Raw genomic sequence first — 27248 nt, 5'->3', positions numbered from 1 at the left:
AGACAGGCCAGGACCGCAGGGGCCCGGAGATGAAGAGGAGGAGGAGGTATAGGATGTGCATGAGGACCCGTGTTTAAGGAGCTGTCTGCTAAGCCCAGGAATGAGACGGAACATAATCAGACCGGGAGAAGAGACCACTGGGATTTGTCTGTCTTGTTTTCTGTTTTCATAAAGGATGAGAAAGACTTACACATGCTTATGTGCTGAAAGAAAAAATGGTTGAGACCCTGAAGAAGAGACACTGGAGCTAGGTCCCTGAGGAAGCAAGAGGGGACGGCATCTAGAATGAATAGGCTCAGACCGGAAGAAGGGAAAAAGAAGAAAGGAGTGGGAAGAAGAGCCTGCCATTTATAGGGAAGATAGAACATCACCACTGCAAAACTGTTTTTCCTTAATTAGGAACATAAATGCAACATAATTACACATGCAGGCCTTTTCTTTCTTTAATAGTACTATGTATCATGTTATAAAATCAGCTGAACACAGGAAGAAGTCACTAGAGCTCCAAATCTGTGGTCTTGGTACATTGCCAAGTCTCCCACACATCTTTGGACTTCTAAACCTCACCTCAGGCGATATTCATCTCCCATAGAGCCAACAGTGGCCATTCATAGCTAGTGGCCTCCTTGATTGGTTGGTGTCTGTGCAGAACTGATACGTAAAAATTTTCAGTGTCACAATGCCTTATCTTATAGGGTGGTGTAAGAAAAAGCAGGGGCTTCAGTGTCAGACATCAAACAGGTCCATCTGTCACTTATCAATTCTGCAGATTGGATCAAGTTATTTAACTTCCCTGAGCTTCAGTGTCTTCTTCTTACCAGGGTACATAATCCCCACCCTATCCCTGTGAGGTTTAAATGGGATGGTCAATAAGTGATAACTATGACGATGATGATGATGGTGGTGATTATATTCACTTTGTTCTGAATTGCTAGGAATTGGGTGCTGCTAACAATGAATCAGTGCTTTGCAACAATTGGCATCTTGACCCCTAAGGAGAATTAAAGAATTGATCTCAGTGTTAGGAAGGGACCTTAAAATCCAAATGGCCACCCAATGTTTGTATCTTTTCTTCATCACAGTGCCATGTGCTGTTTCTGCTCTCAAACTGCCTGGGCTTGATATTTGCTCTATAACTTATGAGCTACTCAACCTTTCCGGGTTTCAGTTTTGCTCTTCAGTAAAATGGGCGTAATAAGAGTATATATTTCACAGCACTGTTTTGAAGATGAAAGGAGAAAATGCATGTAATTAAATAAGACATAGGCTGGTGTAGGCTATGCTTCATATATTTAACCTCCTGAAATAACATGATTCATTACAGGGCAACCTTCCTTATATTGAAACCAAATCTCTCTTCCTGAAACTTGTACCCATTGGTCCTAGCTTTACAGTCCATGAGGGTAGTTCCACAGAACCAGAATGAGGGTTCCATATCAACGGTATGTTTACTCCCTTATTCAGCTCTGCTAGGTGCACTGAGCAGAGTATCCCACAGACTGCTGGCTGCTTGGGCACACAAGCTGGGAAAGACCTCTCATTATTTACATTATTATGAAAGTGTCAACCTCCAGTGGCATTTCCATAATGCAAGAGGCCTTTGTGAGCCTTCTAAGTGAGCTGGATGCTACCCAGGAACACACTGGTTATATTGCTTCCAAGATTTATTTTGCGCTTTATGTCATAGTCAGTTCAGCACTTGGCACCACACATAATTATTGCAGGTATCTTGTATATCCTTTAGGTTTCATTATTGAACACTGCATACCACCAATGCCCAGGGCAGTTCTAGCTGGGTTTCAGTTTAGAAGCAGTGGCAGTGTAAGAGTATTGATGCTAGAGTCAAAAAACCCTGGAATTTACCCCTGTTCCCTTTCTGCCATCCTTATAATCCCAATAATAGCTATTGAAATCTTATCCAAGTCCTTCCAATAATCAGTTCAAACAATTGTCACTCTAGGACCCTTCACCCACCAACAGAAGGGAATTTTCTCTTGTGAGCTCTCTTAGACCTTTGTTTCTGGGGATTCACTTGCTATGCCTCGTGTTAGACTATAAACTCCTTCCCAGCAGAAACGGTGCCTTATACAAAGCAAGTCTTACTAAGCAATTAGATTTTGTCCTGAATACAATGTGGCAGACTATTCTCTACATCATCTTTCACCCTCAGGTGGATCCCCCACATTAATTTTTTTTTTTTAATTTACAAGGATGCTTTTAAATGAAAAGGTTGAGCAGTCCTGCAATACAGTCTGAAATTTTAGGGGCAATTAGCTGAACTTTTACATAACTGATAACTTTAGCCTAATTGTTTTATGTATGAAATACTGGCATAAAGCCTGAATGCTTTTATTTTTGCTCACTACTGGGACCCATCACTCCACCTTAAAATAACTACAGGCTTCTTAATTCCAACTCACAACTGCCAGGCTCCATCATTATCTCAACTCTGGGAAATGCCGAGTCCTCAGAATTCTCACAGCTGATGAATGGAGAGGCTGATTAGAACCACTGAAGAAAAATGGGAAAAAACTCCTTGACAGATGCCTCCTTCAAATGCTTGTCCCTTCTAGCCAATGTCAACATTAATTTCTATGCTAACAAATATTTATTGAGGTCATGACTAGGTGTCAGGCTGTGAGCTAGGCCCTGAGGATCCAATGGTGAGCAGTACAGAGTCAATATCAAAGCCCATCATTTAAAAAAAATTCACCCTTATAGTTTATTCATTTTACAAGTATATTTATCAAGTGCTTGCTGTGACCAAGGGCCTGATCGAGGGTTCAAAGATAGAATATAAGGTACACCAGTGCCCTCAAGGAACTCACAACCTAGTTGAGAAAGCAAGAATGAAGCATACAACAGTGTAAGAGAGTCTGATGGTCTAAAGGAACCATGCAGACAAAAGAGCAGAAGAAACCAATGAGAGTAACATGATCAGGGCAGGCAGACTTGAACTTCAAGAATGTGGTTAGGTCAGAGAAAAAGGAAAAGGCTTTCTAAAAGGCAGAGCATGAACAAAAGGGTACAAGTGAAAATGAGCATGTCACTTTAGAAGGGCAGTGAGATCCAACTAGTAGAAACAGAAGGTTCATGTTGGAAAGAAGCAGAAAATAAACTTGGTGAGTTAATCTGGGGCAAGACCTTGAGTTACATTAAAACCAAGTTGAGAGATTGGGCAATGCGGGTGGCCACGGAAAGTATTTAGAAGATTGCAGAGAGCACTAGCTTTAGAATCAGAGAAACTGGAGTTCAATACAGCATTTCTGAGAGACAATCTTTGGAGAAGAACTCTAAGGAGAAGAGTTTTAGGAAGGCTGATGTGGTGGAAGTGTGCAGAATGGGGAAACTCAATTTATAGAGAGACCAAGATGCAGACAATAATCATCCTAGGAAACAGTGATGGCCAAGGGCCTGGAATCTAAGAGGGAGAATGAAGAATGAAAAGGAAAGGCAGGGACTGGCTCAGAGAAACTTACAAAAGAAGAGTTAACAGGACTTGTTGCCCAGTTTCACAGTAGGAGTAAGAGAGAGAAGGGTCAGGTATGGTTCCTAGATCTCTAGTCTGGGTGATGAAGAGAATGCTAAAAGTAGCAAGAAAAGTCTTTTCATCATAAAAGGAACAAGTTTAACAAAGAATATGAAAGGTTTATTATCAGGAATGTAGCCTTTAGCCTGACAGCAGGACGTTCACCAGGAACAGTCTATTAATTAAGCAAGTGGACAAATGGGAATAGAGTTTGATCCATACTAGAAATAAAGATCTGTATGATATTTAAGGATAGATAACATCAGTTTAAGAATTTTTATTAGAAAATAAAAATACTAGCTACTAAACAAAAATAATAAAAAACGATATAAATAGGAGAGAGAAATACATCTTCGCAGACTATTTTTCTCAGCTGTGGTACTTAGGGGACCCTATCCATTACAACAACAGAGAACGAATAAACTTCTGTAGAAATTCAACATATGGCCTATTTGCATAACAAGCATCACAATTCCAAATTAGCCATTTTGATGTGTCAAGGAAATAACACCTTCACAGCAGACTACTTCAAAAAAGGGAAGAAAAGGAAAGGTTTGTTTTTCTTCTATAATTATGTTTACTGGGTTTTTAACTGTATCATAAAAATCATGTTATAATTGTGTGAGTACACTCCAAGGTGGAACAGTGATGGAATGGATTAGCTGGATTATGTGCAACCATAAACCATTCAGAGATCAATAAATAGACCCAATCACTTATATCTGCTTATATATATACCTGCATGTCCTGTGTCGTGCTTGTAAAAGCTACTGTACTGTGTACAGAAATTATGATGACTCTATGATTTAATTATCAGAGTCAAATAACAGTAAAAGTGCTACCGAAGATGAGTAGGAAAGAAGCACTATGGAGCAGTGCTGAGCAATACCTGTCAAATGCATACAAAACACACTCCACTCTTGTCACATGGTAAGACAGGTGGCAGCAACCAACATCTTACCATGAGCAGCCTCAACTTCTTTCATCTTATCAGATGTAACCAGAAGTTCTTATTCTGGCTCACCTCATAAGATACTGATTAAAACTGCACAAATGTAGCGGAATGGAGACCGCCTCTGCACCTCCAACATACAACCATTAATGAATCATTCACCGTGAATATTAGCACAATTTTCTGATCACAGACTGAGAAACTGATAAAAATTAGGACCAAAAGTGAGATATTTCTAAAGCTTAACTTCTGATGGAAAGTGTTACCATTTACATGGCAAAGGCAATCTATAAGATGCTGCAGATTGGCAGCGCTTCAAAGACTGCAATGGTGCAGCCTAAGTATTTTCTTTTCCTGAGCATTACTGGTGTGGCAGAGCAGCTTCACAAGCTCGTAGATAACCTCTCTTCACAATGGCCTCTTGAAAATCAGCGCAAGCAGAGAAAGTATCAACTGAATATTTTCATGAGGGAGGCTCCCTAAAACAAAATGAATACAAAGGGAGACTTGATCATTTTGCCTGTCTAAATGAGCACATTAAACTAAGTTGATTCTTAGGAAATCATTTAATATTTTCAAGGATTAAAGAAAGAAAATTGCCAATTAATACACTCTTTTCCCAGATGTTCAGTTTTTACTAACCTCTTAAATATTCTCTGCATTCAAGTGATTGTATTTTTATGCAAATTATCTTTTGAGGCTAGTCTCTAGTTTGTGCCAGTGTGTGTGTGTGTATTTAAAGCCACACATACAGAATTTGACATGTTTTCTGTTCTGCTCCTTCATAAAATAGGTTTTTAACACAGCTTGAGTTTATTCCAAAACTCTAATTAGAGACTGCAGTATTTGCCTTGTCCAAATAGAAGATCATTCCCAAAGTTGATTTTCCCCCATTTAAAATCCAACAAATATTATCATACACAGACATTTTTAAACACAGTTACTAGATAAAACTGCCCCCATCTAACAACACATTGCTTTCTGGTTAAGTAACACAATTTCATGAGGCCTATAAAATACTTTATCCAGAAGGCAACTTTGTACTTTTATTTTCAGTGTCTTTCAAAATAATTGGTTTTGTTACTTGAATAGTCTTCTTTTTTTAGAATGAAGCGATTTTGACTTCCTGTCCTTTCTTTTCCCTGCCATATTACACATCTGCTTAATCTCTAGAAAACAAACTCAATCAGAGTGGCAATGAATCGTTTCCTTAAGACAAACTGAAACGATGTTATAAATGTCACAACACCTTACTCTTTCAAATACTGGCATAAAACCACTCTGTACAGGTTCTACAATTTCAGAGTCATTTTTCCTTAACGTCTATGGGTTTCTGGGGGGGGGGCTGGTAAATATTTTGATGTTTTACATTTTTTAAATAAGCAGATGAAAATATTACACATTTTATGTGAGGAAAGAGGCGATGTTTTAAGTTCAATGGTTTTCACTAGTTCTTCAGCTGCAATCCATGAAATAAACTCAAAGGAAAATGCTGTACAGAAAGAATCTTTAATGAAAGTGTCAGGTCTCCAAAACCTTGACATCCGCTAAAACCAGGATTGCTGAAAACCGAATAGCTCATGAAGTTCACAAACACACAACACCAGCTCCCCAGCCCACCCCACCCCACCCCACCCGGATAACTGGAAACCCTCCACTAGCGAAGACGGGAGGTTTCGGTCGCATCCCAGTCCAGGTAAAGTGTCGGCCCTTCAGCCGCTGCGTCTGCAGAAAGGGCGAACCACGGAGCAGAGTGCAGCGGGCAGGGCAGTCTTCCCAGACACGCCAAAGTCAAGCGCGTCCACAGAGCGGGAAGAACCCTCCCGCGGCCCCGAAACAGCCCGGGCTTCGGCTCCCGTCCGCCGCCTGGGACTCCGCGGTCCCCCGCCCAGATGCGGCGGCGCGACCACTCCGTCCCGCGGCCCGGGCGCTCGGCGCGTACTCCTGTCAGCCGCGCCTGCCATCGCAGCGTGTGCGCGAACGCTCGGGGACCCTGGGACGGGGCGCGGGTTTCTGGGGCGCGCGGCCCCCGCACCCGGCTGGGCGCTCAGGGCGGGACAGTCCCGCCGACGCGGGCGGGCAGCTGCGCGGATCGCAGCCGGAGGGCGGCGGGCGGCAGTGGGGCTCACTGGGGCTGGAGACTGGATGGGGCGCCCGCGCGGGAGGACGGCCGGAGGGGCCGCGGCCGCAGGCGGTTCAGATCCGGGGCGGGCGGGTCCACGTCGGAGCGCGGCCGCCACACGCTCGCCCCGGGCGCGCCAATGTGCGTCCGAGCCACCGCCTCCTCCCGCTCGCCCGCGCCGGCCCGAGAAAGGAAGGACGGCGACCTCCGCGTCCGGTCCGCGCCGCCAGTCCGCGTCGGCGCCGAGCGCGGGCCACACCCAGCGCCCCGGGAGGCAGCGGGGGCTGGGCGGCCGGGCTGCGGAACGCGCCGCCGGCCCGAGTCCCCGTCCCGGATGCTTAGGCCCGCCGCGTCCGCCCGCGCCCCGAGTCCCGGGCCCGGCCGGCGAGCGCGGAGGGCGTCCCGGGCGGCAGCGGCGGCGGCGGGGATCCCAGGCTTACCTCAGTGCCGGTCGCCGGCCGCTCTGTCCCGGGCCGGCGGCGCGGTCGCCGGGGAGGCGCGGCGGCGGTGGCGGCCCCTGCGGCGCGGAGGGCCAGCCGAGCGGGAGCGGCTGCCTGGGCCGCGCGCCGTCCCGAGCTCGCCCCGCGCTGCCGGCGCTCGCGGCGGAGGGCGCAGCGGCTCGGCCCCGGACTGGATTCCTTCACTGACACAACTCCGGCTCGGCCGCTCCACGCAGGGACACTCCCGCCCCTCGCAGGCTGCCCCCGCCCGCCGGCCCGCCGGCCAGCCCGCCCCTCGGTGTCACTCACCAGGCGCTCGCACCCGAGCCGGCGCCCCTCGCTCCCGCTCGCACACACGGCGCCGCTCACGCCTCTCTCGGGTTTTGTATCCGCTCGCACGCACGTTCTGACACAGATCCCTTCCCTCCACACGCCCTCCCTAGCTCCTTTCCCACCCCACTTTCTAGAAGGATCCCCGCGCAGCTTCCGCACTTTGCTTGCTTGCCCCACACCAGCCTTCTCGCCTTTCCCCAAACCTCCACTTCACTGAAAGTCCCCGGGTCACTGAAAGATTTTGTCACCACCAGCACGTGTTGCAAGAGAATCATCCTTCCTACCCGGGAAAATGAACTTTGCTCCCCCGGCACTGTTGACAAATGCAAGACGCTCCTCCTTTTAGATGGTAGTAATGCTTTCTGGGGATGAGCCAAGCTCAAAATGTAAACAAAGAGAGCCTATTCGGAAACGACCTGAGAAATCAGGCTCGGAAAAGTGCTGGGGCTGGGGCTGACCTTGGACTCGGGCTACGGGGGCGTTCGGCCGCCTCCCCTGGGCTGCCGGCCTCCTCGCTGGCTCTGCCCTGAGCGTGTCACCGCGTTACACACAGGTTGCTGCCCGCGAGTACAGTAGTCGGCAGAGAGAAGGCAGTTTCTCAATCATTATTCATGATGGAAGCACTTTAGATAACACCCTCTTCCACAGGCAGCAGAGTGAAATGCAGGCAGCTCTCCAATTCAGCTTTGCTTCTTTTTTTTTTTTTTTTTTCCGAAGGGTGACTTCTTAGCTTCCCTTTTTCTCAATACCAGCAACTGTTTCTCAGCGGCGTCTTGGATGTCAAAACTCTTTACAAATATCAGACCAGAATCGTTTATGCTTCTCAAGCTCCAGACTCTAATGGGCCCCCGAGTGTACGGCAGAGTCGTATATCACCCGATGTTCAGGAATGCATAATTTGAAATAAAATACAAACATCTTTCGGGTAAAGTTCAAATCTGCTAACATAACGTGCCGCTGTTGACAAAGCACAGCCGTAGTTAGGGAGAGAGGAGCTAAAAGGAAAGAAACTCATTTTCTTATATATGACTAGTGGTTGTTCTTGCTTCCTTATGGTCACCCTGGATTGGTGTGTGAATCATATAATTTATTTAACAAACATTTGCTAGTGCCGTATAAGCAATAGCTCATTTAATCCTGCCAATAACTCCATCAGGTAGGTACTATTTTTGCCTTTTTTTTTTTTTTTTAAACAGATAAAGAAACTCAGGCACAAAGAAGTTAAATAACTTGCTGAGGTTTTTAACTAATAAGTAAGGGACGAAAGGTTTGGACCTAGGTGGTCTGACCCCACCTGTGCCACAGGTAGGAAAGTTTGCTTCTAGAAGCCATACTACCTGTAAAAGACAAGCATCATCCTATTGCTCAATAAATTCAGGTGTAATAGGTAACTTGGAGCAATTTGACTTAGAATTTGATGAACTTTTTAGGTCCTCTGGAAAAGTAATTTATTTAAGTTTTGGGGAGGTTTCCTTCATAATTAGAATTCCAAAATGAATAATAAAGTACTGCTTTTCTAGAAAGAGCTTTGAAAGTAACATTGAAGTCAGTCTTCATTTGTCTTATCTACCACTTCGTAATCTTCCCAGGACTCCAAATCTGACTTGCTTAGTGAAGCCTGATAGAAAAATGCTTTCAAGAACTGAGTATGACCAGAGGGAAAAAGGGTTTTCAGAAGCCCATATATGGTCTTTCATATTTGAGAGCTGTTTCCTGCCAAGTACTGTAGGTAGTGGCTGTAAGAGTAACTTGCTCTGTGAATGGAGAGCAAAGATGTTAAAGCAGATAATTAATAAAAACAAACAAACAAACATGGCAAATCAGAGCGCACTAGTAGCCACTATACCACAAACTAGACTAAAACTAATTCTCCACTGGGAATGAAGGCCTTGCCCATGACAAATATAGAGTAATTCTAAAGAAAACAATTACATCTCTCAAGAGTTAGCAGAAGGGCCCAGCAAAAGAAATCAGACTTTTAAAAGTTTTATAGATAGTGAATTTCAAATCAAAATTGAACCTTTTGCTCTTCAAATTTATTTTTTCTGGAAAAAAATGAAAACTGTTTCTGGAAGAAAGGATTTAAAATGCTGATTAAAACATATATAAAATGCATGACAGGCCAAAAAAAAAAACAAAAAAAAAACAATTGGCCTAGAGGTGAGCTAAAAATAAAAATAAATAAATAAAAATTAAATATCTGTAAAAGCTTCAAGGACATCAAATAACTGACAATGTATTTTGATGAGTTAAGCATAAATGATTTTAAAAACATATTAATTACATATTTGTTATTATATGGAGATACAAAAATCCAAAGCCATAGACTACAAAAGGTATATAATGGTGTTTTCACCAGATATTGAAAGTTTATTTGAAAAATTACATTGAAACTTTGATCTGGAGGTTATCTATCTAAGGCTAGTGTGATGCTGTTGTTCAAAATGATTCTCTATGATTATGATCCATTAATCTCATTTTACTATTGTCTAAACTAAGTAGAGAAGCGAATGTTTTTTTCTCCAGCAAACAAAAACCACAAGAGCAAACGTTTTCTGAGAGATGAACAAATATGTTTGTTTATATTTTCTAACATCTCCGTATAGGTATTGTAATCTATGTCTACTGATTTCCTCCATATTGTCACCTACACCCTTTATTCAAGGCATTTAATTGTAAGCAGAGAGGAACAATGCCAGATCCTTCAATAAGGCTGACTCTTTTCTTGTAGTATTGATTTCTGCAAAATGCCACATTCCCTTATTTCCATCCCTACATCATGCCAGGCTCCTGGCTCTCTCAGCATGGTCATTCAGAGCAGGGTTCACATTTCATGAGTAGCTCAGATCCTGGAAGCCTGTTTTAGGCGATGATCTATTGTGAATTTATTAGAATTTTGACGCCTGAATAAGTGGTGGGGACAGAGAGTGATTTTAGTTGCTAAGCTCCAGATCACTAGGCAATATTCAGACCAGATGGGGAGGGTGTTTACCATCTAGGGGTCCTGGACTTTGACTGGTGCAGTGACTGAATGGAATCTGTTATCTCTCCTAGGGAAGGATGACTGTGTTCTATGTGTGTATGAGTTGCTCTCCACTGGAGCTCTTCACAAATGTTTCAGCTCTGCTTCCTTTCAAAGAACATGGTGTGATTGTACTTCTCCACTTGACTGAAGTATAGTATAGCCCTGCGAGGTGCTTCAGCTAGTGGAAGGTGGATATCCAGAGGTGATGAGTATCAGTTTGGGGCAGAAGTCAAGAGCTGGTGCATGTGTCACCACATTCTTTTTTCCTCCCTGTACTGCAACTTCAGTGCATGGTGGTGGCCGCTCCATTAGACGGGAGTGAATGACAATGCTGAGCAATGCCATCTCTGTTGATCTTTGGTGAACATGTAGTATGATCAGGAAATAAACCTTTGTGTTCTAAGCAACTGAGGTTTAGAGGGTTGTTTCTATTATCTAGCCTATTCTGATTAAAAATAGAGAGGAAGAAAGAAATGAATAATTGCAGGGTACACCCTGGCAGAGAATGGCTAATCATTCTCTTTCCTCCTGGGTGCACAACTAATTTACATTTCCTAGCTTCCCAATTTGTTAGGTGAGGCCAGGAGACTGAGTTCCAACCGGTGGAGTGTAGATGAAAATTTTGTACTCCACCCATGTAAAGCCTCCTGTATGATCTCTCTTCCCCGTCTGCCATGTGGAAACTAAGGGCCTTGAGACTTCAAAGCAGGAGTTAGCAATTTTTTTCTAGAAAAGGCCATATAGTAAATATTTTAGGCTTTGTGAGTCATAGGTCTCTATCATAAGTACTCATTTCTGCTATTTTATGGGAAAGCAGCCATAAGCGCTGTGTAAACAAATGGGCATGGCTATGTTCCAATAATACTTTATTTACAAAAACAGGCGGTGGGCTCGATGTGGCCTGTGGGCAGAGCTTTGCTGACCCCTTACCTGGAGGAGGGTAGAAATAAGATGGAAGGAGCCTGGGTCTCTGAGTCTCCCTGTGGTGTCTGCTTGCTGAACACACACAATGAATTGTTATCTGAGCAAAAAAGCCTTCTGTTGAGTTATAAGCATAACTAATACACTATCTTAGTCCATATTCCAGGAAAAAATCCAGATGGATTAATAATCTAAACATTAAAAAGCCTTTAAAGACTGAAAGAAAATATATGAGAATCTTTTATAATATTGGTTATTTTTGTAATACTGTAATAATGGTAGAAATACCATGACATAAATGCCAGTAGCTATTACAGAAAAGGTTAAACACATATGACTATAAAAATTTTAACATTTCTATACCATAAACAGTGTTACCTAATGGGGGAAAATATATGAAGCATATATACACAACAGGAAAGGGTTAATATGTGTAATAACAAACAGCTGCTGGAAAATCAATATGAAAAAGAGAAGCAGCAAAATAAGAAAATTTAGAAAGGATATGAAGAGACAATTCTCAAAAGAAGGAATTTGTGCTAATAAACATACTAAAACATACTCAACCTCACCAATGATTGGAGTGTAATAAAAATAAGGTAGCATTTTTTTACTTATCAGAGTGGCAAAAAAAAAGTTTTAATATCAAGTGTTTGTGAGTGTATATAAGAAACAGGAACTTTCATACTTAACTGACTGAAGTGTGAATTAATAAACATTTTTGGAAAGCAATTTGCAGTACTTATAAATATTAAAAAGGGATATATCCTTTGTGCTTTTCCACTACAAGTAATCTCTCCTAAAGAAACACTGAGTGTATTTATTATTATTATTTATTATTGTATTTATTATAATTAATTACAATTATTATTTAATTATTTAATTCATAATAATGATCATAATTATTTGTTATTTATTATATTTATACATCAATAGACATGTATGTCAGTTGTAGTGGTTTTTTGTAAGAGCCAAAAAAATTTGTGCCACATATGCACACTTATGAATAGAGGAATGGTTAAATAAATTGGGCCCATCTACACTGTGGAATAATAAATAACTATCTAAAAATGGGGGAGGCATGTGTGTGTTGACATGGAAGAGTGTCCATGATGCATTTTTGAGTGATAAGAGCAAGTCAGAACACTGTGTACAGTACGCGCTCTAAACTGCGGGGAGTGAGGGTGGAAATCTATGCCTTTTGAAGGATGCTGTCGACCCTGGGAACTCTTAAGGTGAGGGAGAAAGTGAGGGGACTTCCACTTTTAATTCTGTACACTTGGTTTTTTTTTTTTTTTCCTTGTATGCCATTTTCATAATGATAATATTTTGTGTAAAGTAAAAGGATGGAAGACCAGAGGGACTAAAAGAAAAGGCCGTTGTGGACACTGGCGAAGGCCGAGGGGTTGCAGGGTGAATGGGCAGAGGAGCAAAGACTTGTTGAGCACCTGCCGAGGCGAATCCAAAGGAGTGGCTCACTCCCGTGGTGTTCCAGTGCTGCCAGTCACATCGTTATGACCTGGAACCAGGGTTCTGCTTGAACATTTTCCAGAATGAGGAAGACTTTGGTTGAGAAGAGAAAGTATAATCTTGCTGGCCTGAGGGTGAAACGTGTTGGAGAGAAAAAAACCCAAACAATGACCTTTGGCTGAACTTGCTCAGTCAATACAGGAGCTAGATATCAGGTTATCTTTTCACTGCTTCAGACATGTTTAGGTTAAAAACCTTCTATTCTCAGAAGCGTTGCCTGAAATGGACATATACTTCATAGATTTGGGGAGTTTTGAACATTACATGTCACTGTGTATTCTAGGAAGCTAATTCTAGGTTCGATCAACCTTAGTTGTGCCAATATGAAGACAAGTGGCACCAGCTGTATGTGATAGGTGACTAGGACATCACTCATTCAGGACGCGTGCCTTTGTTGTCTGATGTGTACAGTTGACCCTCGAACAACATGGGCTTGAACCATGTGGGTCCACTTATATGTAGATTTTTTCAATAAATTTACACTATGCCCAGCTCTCCTGACTCCCCTTCTATCTCCACTTCCCTTGCCACACCCGAGACAGCAAGACCAGGTCCTCCTTTTTCTTCCCCTCCTCAGCCTACTTGATGGGAAGATGATGATGAAGACCTTTGTAATGATCCACTTCCACTTAATGAATAGTAAATATATTTTCTCTTCCTTATGATCTTCTTCATAACATTTCCTTGTTTCTAGTTTACTTTATTGTAAGAACACAGTTTATAATACATATAACATACAAAATAAATATTAGTTGGCTGTTTATGTTATTGGTAAGGCTTCTAGTTAACTATAGGCTATTTGTAGTTAAGTTTTTGGGGAGTGAGAATTTATATGTGAATTGTTGACTGTGCAGAGGATCAGTTCCCAACCCCTGAGCTGTTAAGTCAACTGTATTAGCATCTTCTGTTTACTAGGAGAAGTTTTGTCACAAATCTGATTACTAGTGAGATAGAACATCTTGCATATTTATTAACCATTTATTTTCAGCAGTGCCTTGGTGACCTGTTACTTAACATAAAGTTCTATCCATTGAGTATAGCTTGTACTCTAAAATTTTTGTCTATTATTTACCTTATAAATAAATAACGGACTACCGTGGTTGCTTTTGGATGTCACACTAAGGAGGTTTAGGGGGTCTTGTTGTAGCCCAAACTCACTATTTAAAGGAAACCTTTGGATTCCTCTGGGTCACAGCCTAACAATGAGCCAAAGGCAGATGTGAGCATGTTTCTGCTCAGTTGTGCTCTGAGTGCTTTTACCTAAGTCTTCCCAAATGTGGGACTGGCCTTGCCTAGAGTGGAACCTGAGATGTGGGGCCTACTTATGACATTGAAATGGTATCTTACTTTGCTAGGGCTGTCATAACAGAATATCACAAACTCGGTGGCTAACAACAACAGTAATTTATTGTCTCACAGTTCTGGAGGCTGAATGTCGGAGATCAAACTGTTGACAGCGTTGGTTCCTCCTGAGAGCTGTGAAGAAAGGATCTGTGCCAGGTCTCTCTCCGTGGCTTATAGATGGCCACGTTCTCCCTGCGTCTCTTCACACTGTCTTTCTACTATACATGCCTGTCTCTATGTCCACATTTCCCCCCTTTTATAGGACACCAGTCATATTGGATTAGGGCCTACCCTAATGACCTCATTTTAAAGACTGTACATCCAAATAAGGTCACATTCTGAAGTACTGGAGTTAGGACTACAGCAGATCTTTTTTGGGAGGACACAATTTGACCCATAACAGATGGCATAATAATTAATATTAGAAGTGGGATTAGAGCTAGGACCTTTTCCCGGCCCGCGGGACCTTCTGTTACTCGCGGGGGCGAGGGGGACCGTGCCTGAAAGAGATGGGCGAGAGAAAGAACCGAGACCAAGCAAATGGTTGTCAAGGTCTACTTTACTTGGATTTTTAGTAGGTTTTATATACAGAAACAAGGAAGTAGAAACAAAAAAATAGAGTGGGGGAATGATGAGGCTTTCATGTGGGCTAATTAGCCTCAATCAGCATCCCAATGGCACCGGAAGCTGTTTGTGATGGATCACTCAACCCCAACCTGGCAGGGGGTTGGGAACAATTGCAGGTAGCATGCCCTGGAGCAAGCATGTCAGGGAATGCATTCTTCTTGGAACTATAGCTGGGGGGCTGGGTGCTATTTTCGTCTTAGGCTATTTTCCGGGGCCGGGGACAAGTCAGGACAAGTCAGGACAAGTCGTTGGAATGTGGAGGGTCTTAGTCTCCAACAGGACCTCTGGCTGGTTACCTAGGAGTCTTGATCAGACCCCACTTTCTTCACATTCCAGGGTATTATCCCTCATGCTCCTGTTGATTCCTGTGAATTGTTTTATCATGATAATTAGGTAATTGCACATTTACCTCCTTTATGAAACTTATGGACTCCCTGCGATCAGGGACTGTGTCATTTGTTCCTAGTGTCTAACACAGTGCCTGGCCGAGACAAGGTGAATGAATGAACAACAATACAATATTCATATTTAAAGAACACCAGTCCACACTGCCATTTGTCTTCCTGATTGCACAACTAAATATAAATGCATCTAGACTTACCCCTGTGAAACAAAATGCATGCAAACCTGAATATTTTTAAAAATCCTTTTTAAATATACTGTGGTACATTTCTAGACTCACACTCTATGAAATAAAGAGAAACACAAACTTGAAAATTTTTTTAAAAATCCTTATTATATTTATTGTGGTACATTGCAAGTAACAGCTTCTAGACAGGAAGGTGAAATAAGAATCCAAAATAGCGAAAACAAAATCCTTACATTCAGGTTCTTCCTAGAGGAAGTTTGGCCAAAGGATACCATGCCCTACATCCATGAGTAATGAACTTTGGATTTAAAGTCTAATTTTAAAATTACTGTTAGAGAAAGTGGAAATACTTTTTGGAGATTATTATTCTGCGGTTAACAAATAGGATTCATGAGGAAGACCTATGGGAACTGTGTGTTTGTAAAACTTGGAGAAGACAAGTCAGAAGGGCGACTTAGTAAGAGTCTTCAAGTGAAAGCACAAGGATATTGGTGAGCTTTCCTGTCTCTGCTGAAGACAGAACAAGAGCAGTTTATACTACAGCATGTTAGGGTGCAGTGGACTATGAAGTAAGAATTTCCCAGTAGAATAATAAATATCAGGATGTTTGGGATTCCAGCACAAGCTGTGGTTTTACATCTTTTTATCATTTAAATGAAGTCTCCTAAAATATATTGAGCCAAGCTCTTCCACACTTACTCCCCATAAAACCTTGGAAAAATTACATCATTTCACTGAGGGTCAGCCTCCTTCCTCACACAGTGGGCTTAATGTCGCTACCTACCTGATTGGATTACAGAATATTGGACATAAAGCATGTAGCACACATCCTGGCACATTGTAAGTGCTCTAAAAATAGCATCAATCATGAAAATGAGAGCAAATATTCATTAATTATTTACTAAATGCTAGCCACTGTTCTAAGCAGTTTATGTGTTATTTCATTTTAGTTTCACAGTAATCATATAAGGTAGGTGGTTTTATTTTCATTGTATATATGAGAAAATGAAGGCACAGAGAGATTAAGTAACTTGCCCCAAATCACAGAGCTGGTAAGTGGTAAGCTCTAGTAAGAACCTAGACAGTCTGTCTCCCCACCATGGACTCTAGTCACTGTAATATTAGCAACCTTTACATGTTTTTAAGCAAAGAAATATTAGCTCCTATATAATAAAAAATTGGCATGCCCTTTAAAAATTCTTACTCTAATGGTTTCCAGGCTTCCATCATCCTTTTTATTACTTTTCTCTCCATGTTTTGAATGATTTCATTTACCAAAATACTGCAATAAGTAATAATTAATTCATTTTTCATTGTTATTAATCAAAGACATGTAACAGAGATCCTGATCGATACCTGAGGTAACGGCATGATCTGAATTGATGTAATTCCTGCCAAAGACAAAGCAATTTGATATTTTGGTTGTCTCATGCAGCTTTATGATTGCACAGTTTGCACCAGGCTTTCCGAAATATCTGCAATAATTAATTGGTCCTCTTCTTCTCAATATTGACTTCATAGAAGTTAATATTCTGTGATGAATCATCTCTGATGCTGATAGATGAATTCCTGCTACTGAAACATCATTTTTAAGGATATAGGTTTCTCCCCACAAGTGATTTTTCCATATGATTATATGTGTTCTGAAGACAGACAGATGGACTACATTAACAGTTCTCAAATAGTGTGGTCAGCAATTTTGGAAAAGTCTTTTTAAGGCCCAGAATGGATTTTCAAAATATATATTCCATTATCAAATATTACGAGTGAATTTTTTAAAGGTAGAAGCCACAATGTCGAATTGTTAGGTAGATAGTGAAGGATTCTGGGTCTCCTAGGCACAAAAGTGGGTGCTGTTGCCTCCATTTGGTCCTGCCCAACCCTAATTTTCCATACCTGGGGGAGGAGGGAATACCCTGTGAATCTGCCATGGGCAGAGGACTCTCTAGCCCATGGGCCAAGCAGCGTAAGTACCATAGGGACCAGAAACTGACCTAGAACAACCTGCATGTGTAGTTAGACTCAGGTCATGTGACTCCCAACTGTCCAATCAAAGTGGTTCCATGGTGACCTCTGAACCAAGAGGGAGGTCTTGTGTTTTATTGTCTGGTGACAATAAAACAAGATGCAGACCATAACCAAGTGCTTTTTGTGCCCTTCCTTTGGCTCTCCCTTTGCTGCGACAGTGGGTCTGGTTGTCATCTGTGGTGTATGTATCAGGCTCTGTAAACCTGTAGCATGCTTTTGCCCTATAATCTTGTCTTTTTCTCCTGAATAAACCTCATTTTCGTGCTTGCCTAACTTTGGCATGTCTGGTTATTCTTCAGCCATGGGCACGTCAAGAACCGACATTTTCACACTAAAACCTGACAGAATCACTGGATGTAGCTGAGAGTGGAAGGGCTGTCTGTAGCTGAAGGCTAAGGTAGACTGAAGAGCTGAGGATCTGGGATGAGAAACATCTGTGTGTGTGTGTGTGTGTGTGTGTGTGTGTGTGTGTGTGCATGCAGAGAGGGCAATTATGGGAGAAACAAGTGTTGGTGTGCTGGTAAATCACCTTTCAGGGAAAAAGAAAGCCCTGATTAGTAGTGGTTGCTGATTTCCACGTTGTAAATACTCCCATCATGGATGATTTCAAGCTACCAATCATTTAACAAGTTTTTATAATTATTTTTATTTTTAACAATTGCTTTTTCTAACCAATATCAGCCTGCTCCTGTTAAACCTCCAGCAGCAAACACACTTGTTTATTAGCAGTTCTCAGGGTAGAGCCTGGAAATACCATTAATGAGAAGGGGCGTCTGACAGCCCAGGTGAAGGAGAAAGTCAAGAAAACAGAATTTCTAAGATGAAGTCGAAGAATGAAGACTTGTAGCCAGAGAATGATTCTCAGCCAAGGAGGCCACAAAGAAGAAAAATTTATGAAGGTAGCAATCTAGTTATCACACTGGGAATGAAGGTCTTAGGTAAAGGGCATATTCTAGAAATGATGACTGATTAGACAAAGGAAAAGGGAGGAAGATGTTGCAGTTCAAGCAAGGTAAGAATCTGCTTGCCCCGGACCAGATGTGTTTCTGTCTGACCTGATGACTAATTGTCATTGCCCCCTTTCCACACTTACCTCTTATGCAATATGCTCATCTCCCCCTCCCTAGGGGAACTGCAAGCATTTTTGGCAATACTGCAAAGTACTGTTTGCCAAAAATTCATAGGCAAGGAGTTCAAGTCTGGAGCCAACAGCATGGAAGGAAAGCCAATGATTTAAACAATTATGTCAATACAGCATAGCAATAGAAACTTTAGAAGCAGAGAGTATTTGGAGACCCAGGTGAGTATTCAGCAGGCACTCAGATTATAGAAGTCCATCAGTAGGTATTGAGTCAGAGAGATCAGAAAGGACACTGGTTCAGGGAAGGAGAGAAGATATAATGAGAATGGGGAATTTCTAAACTGAGCAACTTTCCCAGAGACTTCTAGCTATCTATCCCAAGTCGACTCTTTCCCTCTCACTTAGAAACCTGCTTGTATTTGGCCAGTGCAAGATTTGACCATATGACTAATTTCTAGCCGATGAAATATAAGTGGAAGTTGCTAGGTGGAACTTTCTGGAAAGTTCTGTAAAAAGAGGACAATTAGCTGCTTTGTGCCTTCCCCTACCCCTTCTCCTTTCTCTTGCTTTTCCCTTGGAACACAACACTGATGGCTGGAGCTTCAACAGGCAATTTGGGCCGTGAGGCAACCTTGGCAATAGAAACCAGTGCTAAGGACAGTGTTCCAGAAAGAAAGAGAATCTTGGTCCCTGACTACGGAGGAGCCATCATAGCAGCCCTGGACTATTTTCCTCTGAATGTTTTTTGTGTGAGGGAAAAACTTTTTTCTTATTTAAGACACTGCTATCCCCTATTTTGGTTACGAGCAGCCAATTGAAATTCCTGTCTGACGTAGCCATCTGACAAGTCAGGCTCTAGGAATACGAAGTAGAGATGGGGATTTTGTTTCAAGAATTCTGGTACAAGGAAGGAGGAAGAAGCATAGGACTAGACTAGGACATAAGACAAAAGCCAGACTAGCAGTACCACTCAAAGCCTAGTTCACTGAAAGACAGAGCTATTTAAATCCAAACTCCAGAGCCTCCTATCAAGCCTTTCCTTTTGCCAATAAGCCACGGGCAGCAGAGCAGAAGGCCTACAGACAGCAGTCAAGTGCCTGCAGCTGTGAGCAAAAAGGGCCATCTCAGGGGAGGGAACCGGGAAGTTTAGAGCTAAGGACAGATTTGTGAGCTGTAGATATCAATATTGGAGTTGCAGGATACACAGAGTCAGTGAAATAACTTGCATGAAAAAGGTGTCTAGAAATAGATTATAGACTGAGGAATGAAAAGAACTGACGACAGAACACTAGAAACACTAACATTTAAGAGGCAGGAGAAGGAAGGGAAGTCAGTGTGAGATTGAAAAGAGACAATCTGAGAGCTTGGTTGAAAACTCAAAGTCATTATACCAAAGAGTAAACTGCATAAACTATATTGGACATAGACATAAGATTTCAGAGACATTTTAGTGTAGTTCTCTGGAAAATCAACCAGCATTTGGCTGCAAACTCTGTAGGAGAGCCCAGTCTGGTACTCCAAACTCCCTCCTTCATATAAAGACCAGATTTCTGGAGGCCTGCAGAAGGTGAGGGGAGGAGACAGTGTGAGGAAGTGGAGACGGTGGACGTGGACCACTCTTTCTAGAGGCTTGAGGGGGAGAGATGGTGCTGGAAAGAAATAAGAAGCCCGGAGGCTTGAATGAAGGACAGAAAGAATAAAGGAGTGACGATTGCCACAAATTGTGATCAAAATTAGGAGTCTATGATTGTGTTCACCTGGGGACAAGGAAAAGCAGAGAAATGAGAGAAGTCTAGACACATGAACATCGTCTTTTCCATGCTATGGTGTGCTGTAATGTCCTGTCTGGGAAGGAATGATTCAGATGTCCAGCTATTCTTTTCTGCCTCCTTTATAATAACCAACGTGCAAAGCAAGAATATTAGCACATTTGTGTCTGGCTTCCTCTCTGCGATGACATGAAAAGTGCTGTCACCAACGTCACTGAGGACCTAATTGCCAACTGCAGCAGACACTGCTCGCTCCTTATCTTCCATAGCTTCCATGAGTCATTTGACACTGTCCTTCTTTCGAGGATGCTCTACTCCTGCTCACACTTCAAGTTCTCAACCACGCTCTCAGATTGCCTCTTTTCAGTCTCACGCTGATTTCTCTTCCTTCTCCTGCCTCTTAAATGTTGGTGCTTCTAGTGTTCTGTCGTCAGTTCTTTTCACTTCTCGGTCTATTTCTAGACACCTCTTTCATGCAAGTTATTTCACTAACTCTGTGTATCTTGTAACTCCAATATAGGTATCTACAGCTCACAAATCTGTCCTTAACTCTAAATTTCTGTATCCTAAATCTATATCCTTCCGTCCCGCACACAGCTCAACCTCACAAGCTCAAAATTTGAACTTTCCAACAACTTTGAAAGCCTTTGGAGTGTAGGGTTCATGTCTCATACGTTTTAAAAATATTGCACAGAGGCATTCATCAAATACTGTCAAATGACAACATGGCTGGATATTTTCAACAAATATATACTTAAATTTTATTTATCTGTTTAATATTTTACTGAGTAAATCACACATATTTGAAGTGTACAGCTTGATAACTTTTAACATGTGTATGCCTTTTAAACTTTCACCACTATCAAGATAGGGAACATAATCATAACCCCCCAAAATTTTCTCTTTGTGTCCCTTTGTAATCCCTTCCTCATGTCCCTTCTTCTCCACACAAGGCTCCCAACCCCTCCACTGCCAGGCAACCACTGAGCTAGTTTCTGTCAGTATTGATTACTTTCCATTTTATATAATTTTATACAAATGGACTCATACCTTATGTGCTCTTTGGGAGGGGATCACTTCTTTTATTCGGCATAATTATTTTCAGATTCATCCATATTGCTCTGTGTATCAATAGTTCATTTGTTTTTATTGCCGAGTAGTATACTATTGCATTGGCATAGTTTACTTATTTAGTAATAAGTTACCTCAGTTTACTTATTCACTCACTTGCTGATGGGAGACTTCTGTTTCGAATTTTTAGCTATTACAAATAAAGTTACTATGAACATTTGCAGAAAAGTTTTTGTGCGGACATATGCTTTCCCTTCTCTTGGATAATTAAATAAGAATGGAATGACTGCATTATATGGTTAGGTGTATGTTTAACTTCATAAGAAATTGCCTGACGTTTTCCCAAGTTGTGCTATTTTACATTCTGAGTGTCCTGGTCCCCCACGTTCTCACCAATACCTGATATGGTCAGTCAATTTAATTTAGCCATTGTAGTAGGTGTGAAGTGGTATCTCACTGAGGTTTTAATTTGCATTTTTCCCAATGATTAATTATGCTGAGCATGTTTTTTTTTTTTTTTTTTTTTTTTTTTTGAGACAGAGTCTCACTTTGTTGCCCAGGCTAGAGTGAGTGCCGTGGCGTCAGCCTGGCTCACAGCAACCTCAATCTCCGGGGCTCAGCGATCCTACTGCCTCAGCCTCCCGAGTAGCTGGGACTACAGGCATGCGCCACCATGCCCGGCTAATTTTTTTTGTATATATATTTTTAGTTGGTCAATTAATTTATTTCTATTTTTGGTAGAGACGGGGTCTCGCTCAGGCTGGTTTCGAACTCCTAACCTTGAGCAATCCACCCGCCTCGGCCTCCCAAAGTGCTAGGATTACAGGCGTGAGCCACCACGCCCGGCTTGAGCATGTTTTTATGTACTTACATGCCATCCATATATGTTCTTTGAAGTATCCCTTTGTTTCTTCTGCCCATTTAAAAAAATGTTACTTTCTTATTATTGAGTTTTGAGAGTTCTTTATATATTCCAAATAATATTTTTCTATCAGATATATGATTTTCAAATATTTTCTCCCAGTTTGTGGCTTGTCTGTTCATTCTTTTAACCATGTCTATTGAAAAGCAGAAGTTTTTAATTTTGATGAAGTCCAATTTATTCTTTTATGGATTGTGCTTTTGGTATCATATCCAAGAAATCTTGGCCTAACCAAAGGTCACAAATATTTTCTTCTATGTTTTCTTCCAGATATTTTATAATTATAGATTTTACATATAGGTCTATTCTATGATCTATTTTGAGTTAATTTTTGTATATGGTGGGAGGTGTGGATTGAAGTTTTTTTTTTTGTATATGGATATTTTAATTTGTTGAAACACTTACAAATTTAAACAAATTATAAGAAAGTCTGTTCTTTTTGCAGATCAGTAGAAGCTTTTACTTTAAAAATTTTATATTCAAAGTTAATGTGCCAACAACCCAAACTAATTGCTTGCCTAATTTCTAAAAAACAGATTCTTTATTCTATTTTTTGAAACATCTCTTTAACTTTCTTATTTTTGTAGTAAAGGAGTAAATCAACACTTTTGGTTCCCTGTCCTATTTGCTTACTAGCTTATCCAATGTGAGTTCCATAATCTTACATTGATCCACATTATCTCCTGGACCTTGGGAGGGAGGGGCTTGGGGTGGGAGAACAATGGGAGGCAGGGTAGGTATGAACTAGGGATGAATGTGCCTAATTGATACCTCCTTAAAATGTTCCTAACTCTGAACTGGTACATTAGGAAACTTTCAGAATTATTGAATAAAGCATCTTTTTTTTTTTTTTTTTTTTTTTTTTTTTTTTTTTTTTGAGACAGAGTCTCACTTTGTTGTCCAGGCTAGAGTGAGTGCCGTGGCGTCAGCCTAGCTCACAGCAACCTCAAACTCCTGGGCTTGAGTGATCCTCCTGCCTCAGCCTCCCGAGTAGCTGGGACTACAGGCATGTGCCACCAAAAGCATCTTTTCTGTATAAATTTTGACCTTAGCAAGAATTGAGTACCTTTAACAGTTTGTGTATGTCTGTGCATTTTAGTAGGAAGAGGGAAGAGGATGACAGATCTTTTTTATTTCAATTTACTAGAGAAAGAAGTCCTGGAATAAACCCATCTTCCCTCTTTGGAGTGGCCCACCAGAGTTTAATTAAAAAATCTCAAATATCTGGAGTGGTCAGTAAAGTCCTGAAGGCATTCTTAGGCCAGAGATGGCAGATGAACATTCTCTGCCTGCTCAGTTCAGCCCAGAGGTACCTTATTGTTGGCACTGGGAAGTATCTATACTTGGCAAAATGTTTAATGAGACACACGTGTCATTAGCATCCCAAGTCTCTTCTTCTCCACTTCCCTTTCTGGTAGTTTCTTCTCATTCCTAGGTATCCAAGGCTCTCATACTTTCAATTGCTGTCTCCCTTTCTCAAATCTAAACCTGCCCAGGAATGATGATTGTGTCTTAGTGTGTTATCTTGACAGAGCTATTGGCTTGTTAGTGTTGGAGGACCAAGGCTTAGGCAAACAGCTTTCTTTTTTTTTTTTCCTTTTTTAAGACAGAGTCTTGCTCTGTTGCCCTGGCTAGAGTGCCATGGTGTCAGTCTATCTAACTGCAATCTCAAACTCCTAGGCTCAAGCAATCCTCCTGCCTCAGCCTCCCAAGTAGCTGGGACTACAGGTGCATGCCACGATGCCCAGCTAATTTTTTCTATTTTTAGTAGAGAGCCTCATTCTTGCTCAGGCTTGTCTCGAACTCCTGACCTCAAGCCATCCTCCTGCATCGGCCTCCCAGAGTGCTAGGATTACAGGTGTGAGCCATTGTGTTCCGCCAACAAAAAGTTTTCTAATGGCGAATGCCCTAGGTTTGACAAATCAGTGCCTGCAGAGCACTCTTTGGGTACCTATCAAGGCTAAGTAGTGGACATATCTGGACATATGTGTTTTTCTCCAAGTATTCATTCTCTTCTGTCTTGTTCTCCATAGTCCCCAATGTCTTTGGGTACCTATATAGTTTCATAGAAGTCTAGCCCACCTTTAGCTTCAGGTGTGGAACACTGACAAATTAGCTCTTTCAGTATTCCTGGCTCCTAAGATTGGTTCATGGGTGGGAATGTGACCTAAGTTGATTCAATGAGAGTGAATCTCAAAACTTATGCAAAAACTGTCAGAAGTTTCTTCTCTATTCCTCCAAACAGTGCATTGTAAAATTGTAAGGACTGGAACTGCTGCTACCGTAAGAGAAGAGCTTCTATTTGGAACCTGCAAGAAGCCAACACTGCAGATGGCAAAAGAGACAGACAGAAAAGTCCTTGGTGATGTCATTGAGCTGTGGGGCCAACTTTGCCTGGACGCTTTAAGACTATTCAATCATGCGATGTAATATGTTTCCTTTTTCTTTTAGGCCTGTCGCTTAATGGAAAGAAAGGTACAGCTGGACTTTTTAAGGTTGTAAGGAACTGAGATCTGTTCTGATTTCCTTGGGTCTATTAGGCTATATCAGGAAACTTCACCAGGTCTCATTAAGAATTGAAAATTGGTTCAAGAAATAGTTGAGCTTAAGCAAATCTATTTTTTATTAATCTCCTCAGAAACTGGTGTCTAATCCTATTCTAGTACTATGCTATGTTGACAATTTAGCTGCTCACTGCTCCAAATGCAACCAATTATCTGGGCATCTTATACTTTCTCTCATAGTCAAATTTTGGTTCAGTCAGTCAGCTATAATTCCAAGGCATAACATGTGCCAAACAGACAATCCCTTTCAAACATCCTTGGCAAACACATAGCTAACTGCCTGGTTCACTCTACTCTGTCTAGGATAAGAAGATCAGTTGTCGTAAAGCCTGGTGAAGAGGGATAAGCAGGACTTCAGCAGTAGGCTGTGGGAGTGGCAGTCACTCAAGAGCTTTCTCAGAAGGGAGTCTGTTGGGCACCATGTATAGCCTGTCCGAGACAGTGTGCTTTCTGGATCCCTGAACTTACCAAGGGAAGCATGAGAGAGCTGAAGGAGCCAGGAAGCTGAGAGCTGGCGGGGATCTGACCATGTGTCTATAGGAACTACTGGAATGATCCTGTTGGCAGTTCTTATGTGATCATATAATAAAAATGTTGGGAGGCGATTCTGACAAATATAACATGGGGATGTAAATGCCAAGGTGATGTGTGAGGGGCCCTAACAGTGTCTCCTGCAACTATAGCAACCAGCTTCCTTGCCCTTCTTGGCTTCTGGATAGATTCAGTCAAGAGAGAAGCCCAGTGAGAGATGGGAGAGACAGAAGAGAGTGATCCTAGGCTATTTATTCCCTTGCTCACTTCCTATGGGGTTGCTCAGGCTGGCTGCCTTCTGTACCAGATCTCGTTCTGCAGATCACAGCCTGCTACATGATTCTCTCTTTCTAGGTTCTGGTAAACTCTCCCTGCCCTCTGCTGTTACAGCTCCGGTGTGGCACTTTCTCTTTAGATGCCTCCGTGTCCTGATTACACTCTTATAAATAGTACCTTTCTTTTTGGGCAAGTTTGATTTATCATTTTCCCCCAGTCAGTCATTGCTCTTGTGTCCTGTCTAAGAAAATGTTGCCTATCGCCAAGTCCTAAAGCTATTCTCGTAAGTTCTCATCTAAAAGAATTATGGTTTTAGTTTTTATATTTAAGTTTTGTTATTTGTTGTTATCAGTGTGAGCTAAGGGTCAAAAGGATTTTTTTCTTTTTATCCCTATATGGATATCCGGTTATTCCAATGCCATTTGTTGAAGAGACTCCTTTGACTTTTGAATTGCTTTTACTGATATGGTTGGATTTATAGCCATCATTTTGGTATGCATTTTTGCCAATTTGTTCCTCTATTTCTTTTTTTATGCCTTCTTTTGGCTCAATTGAATATGTTTTAGAATTCCATTTCAATCAATCAATTGACTATTTAACTTTTTGCATTATACGTTTACTAATTACTCTAGGAATTACAATATCTATCCTTAACTTTTTATGTCCACTTAGAGTTATTTACCATTTCATGTAAAATGTAGAAACCTTACATCCATAGAGGTTCATTTACTCCACTTATCCTTTATGCTACAGTGCCATATTTACTGTATCTCCATATGTTACATATCTAAGCTGTGCGCATTTTTAAAGGTTGAAGAGGAAAAAAAAACCCTCTCTTTTATAATTACCCAGCTCATTTCGAATCTTTTTATTTCTTCCTGAGGATCAAAGTTTCCATCTAGTATCATTTCCCTCCAGCCTGAAGAATGTTCTTTGTATTTCTTGTAATACAAAACTTCTGATGATGAATCCTCTTATTAGTATCTCTTTTTAAAAAATTATTGGTTTCTTTTAAAAAGTCTATCTTTATTTAGTCTTTATTTCATCTTCATTCTTTTTTTTTTTTTTTTTTTTTTTTTTTGAGACAGAGTCTCACTTTGTTGCCTAGGCTAGAGTGAGTGCCGTGGCGTCAGCCTAGCTCACAGCAACCTCAGACTCCTGGGCTCAAGCGATCCTTCTGTCTCAGCCTCCCAAGTAGCTGGGACTACAGGCATGCGCCACCATGCCCGGCTAATTTTTTATATATATATTAGTTGGCCAATTAGTTTCTTTCTATTTATAGTAGAGACGGGGTCTCGCTCTTGCTCAGGCTGGTTTTGAACTCCCGACCTCGAGCAATCCGCCCGCCTCGGCCTCCCAGAGAGCTAGGATTACAGGCGTGAGCCACCGCGCCCGGCCTTCATCTTCATTCTTGAAGAATATTTTCTCTCTGGATATACAATCTTTTCTTTCTTTTAGCACTTTAAAAATGTCATTCTACATGGTCTTGTGGCCTTCATTGTTTCAGATAAGAAGTTAAAATAGCCCGGCAGAAATGTACTTTTTCTCAGGCTGCTTTTTAAGATTTTTTATTTTATTTTTGGTTTTTAGCAGT

General features: G+C 41.5%; 1 protein-coding gene across 6 annotated transcripts in view; it reads right to left on the bottom strand.

Moving 5' to 3' along the window:
• The window catches only part of SPATS2L (spermatogenesis associated serine rich 2 like), a 157982-nt gene extending 149957 nt beyond the window's left edge, over positions 1-8025 (bottom strand). For 2 of the 6 annotated variants that reach the window (XM_076005781.1, XM_076005782.1), the window contains exon 1: positions 7044-7125. The gene's annotated coding sequence lies outside the window, so the exon portion shown is untranslated. Of the gene's footprint in view, positions 1-7043; positions 7291-7352; positions 7586-7660; positions 7714-7834 lie in introns of those variants that run through there. The other 4 variants (XM_076005780.1, XM_012739084.2, XM_020288284.2 and 1 more) reach the window with 4 other exon arrangements.
• Between the last annotated feature and the right edge of the window lie 19223 nt (positions 8026-27248).

Source organism: Microcebus murinus, chromosome 8 (genome assembly GCF_040939455.1).
Source record: "Microcebus murinus isolate Inina chromosome 8, M.murinus_Inina_mat1.0, whole genome shotgun sequence".
NCBI lineage: Eukaryota > Metazoa > Chordata > Mammalia > Primates > Cheirogaleidae > Microcebus > Microcebus murinus.
Note: the sequence above shows the minus strand (reverse complement) of the source record. Positions and strands in the feature narration are given on the sequence as shown.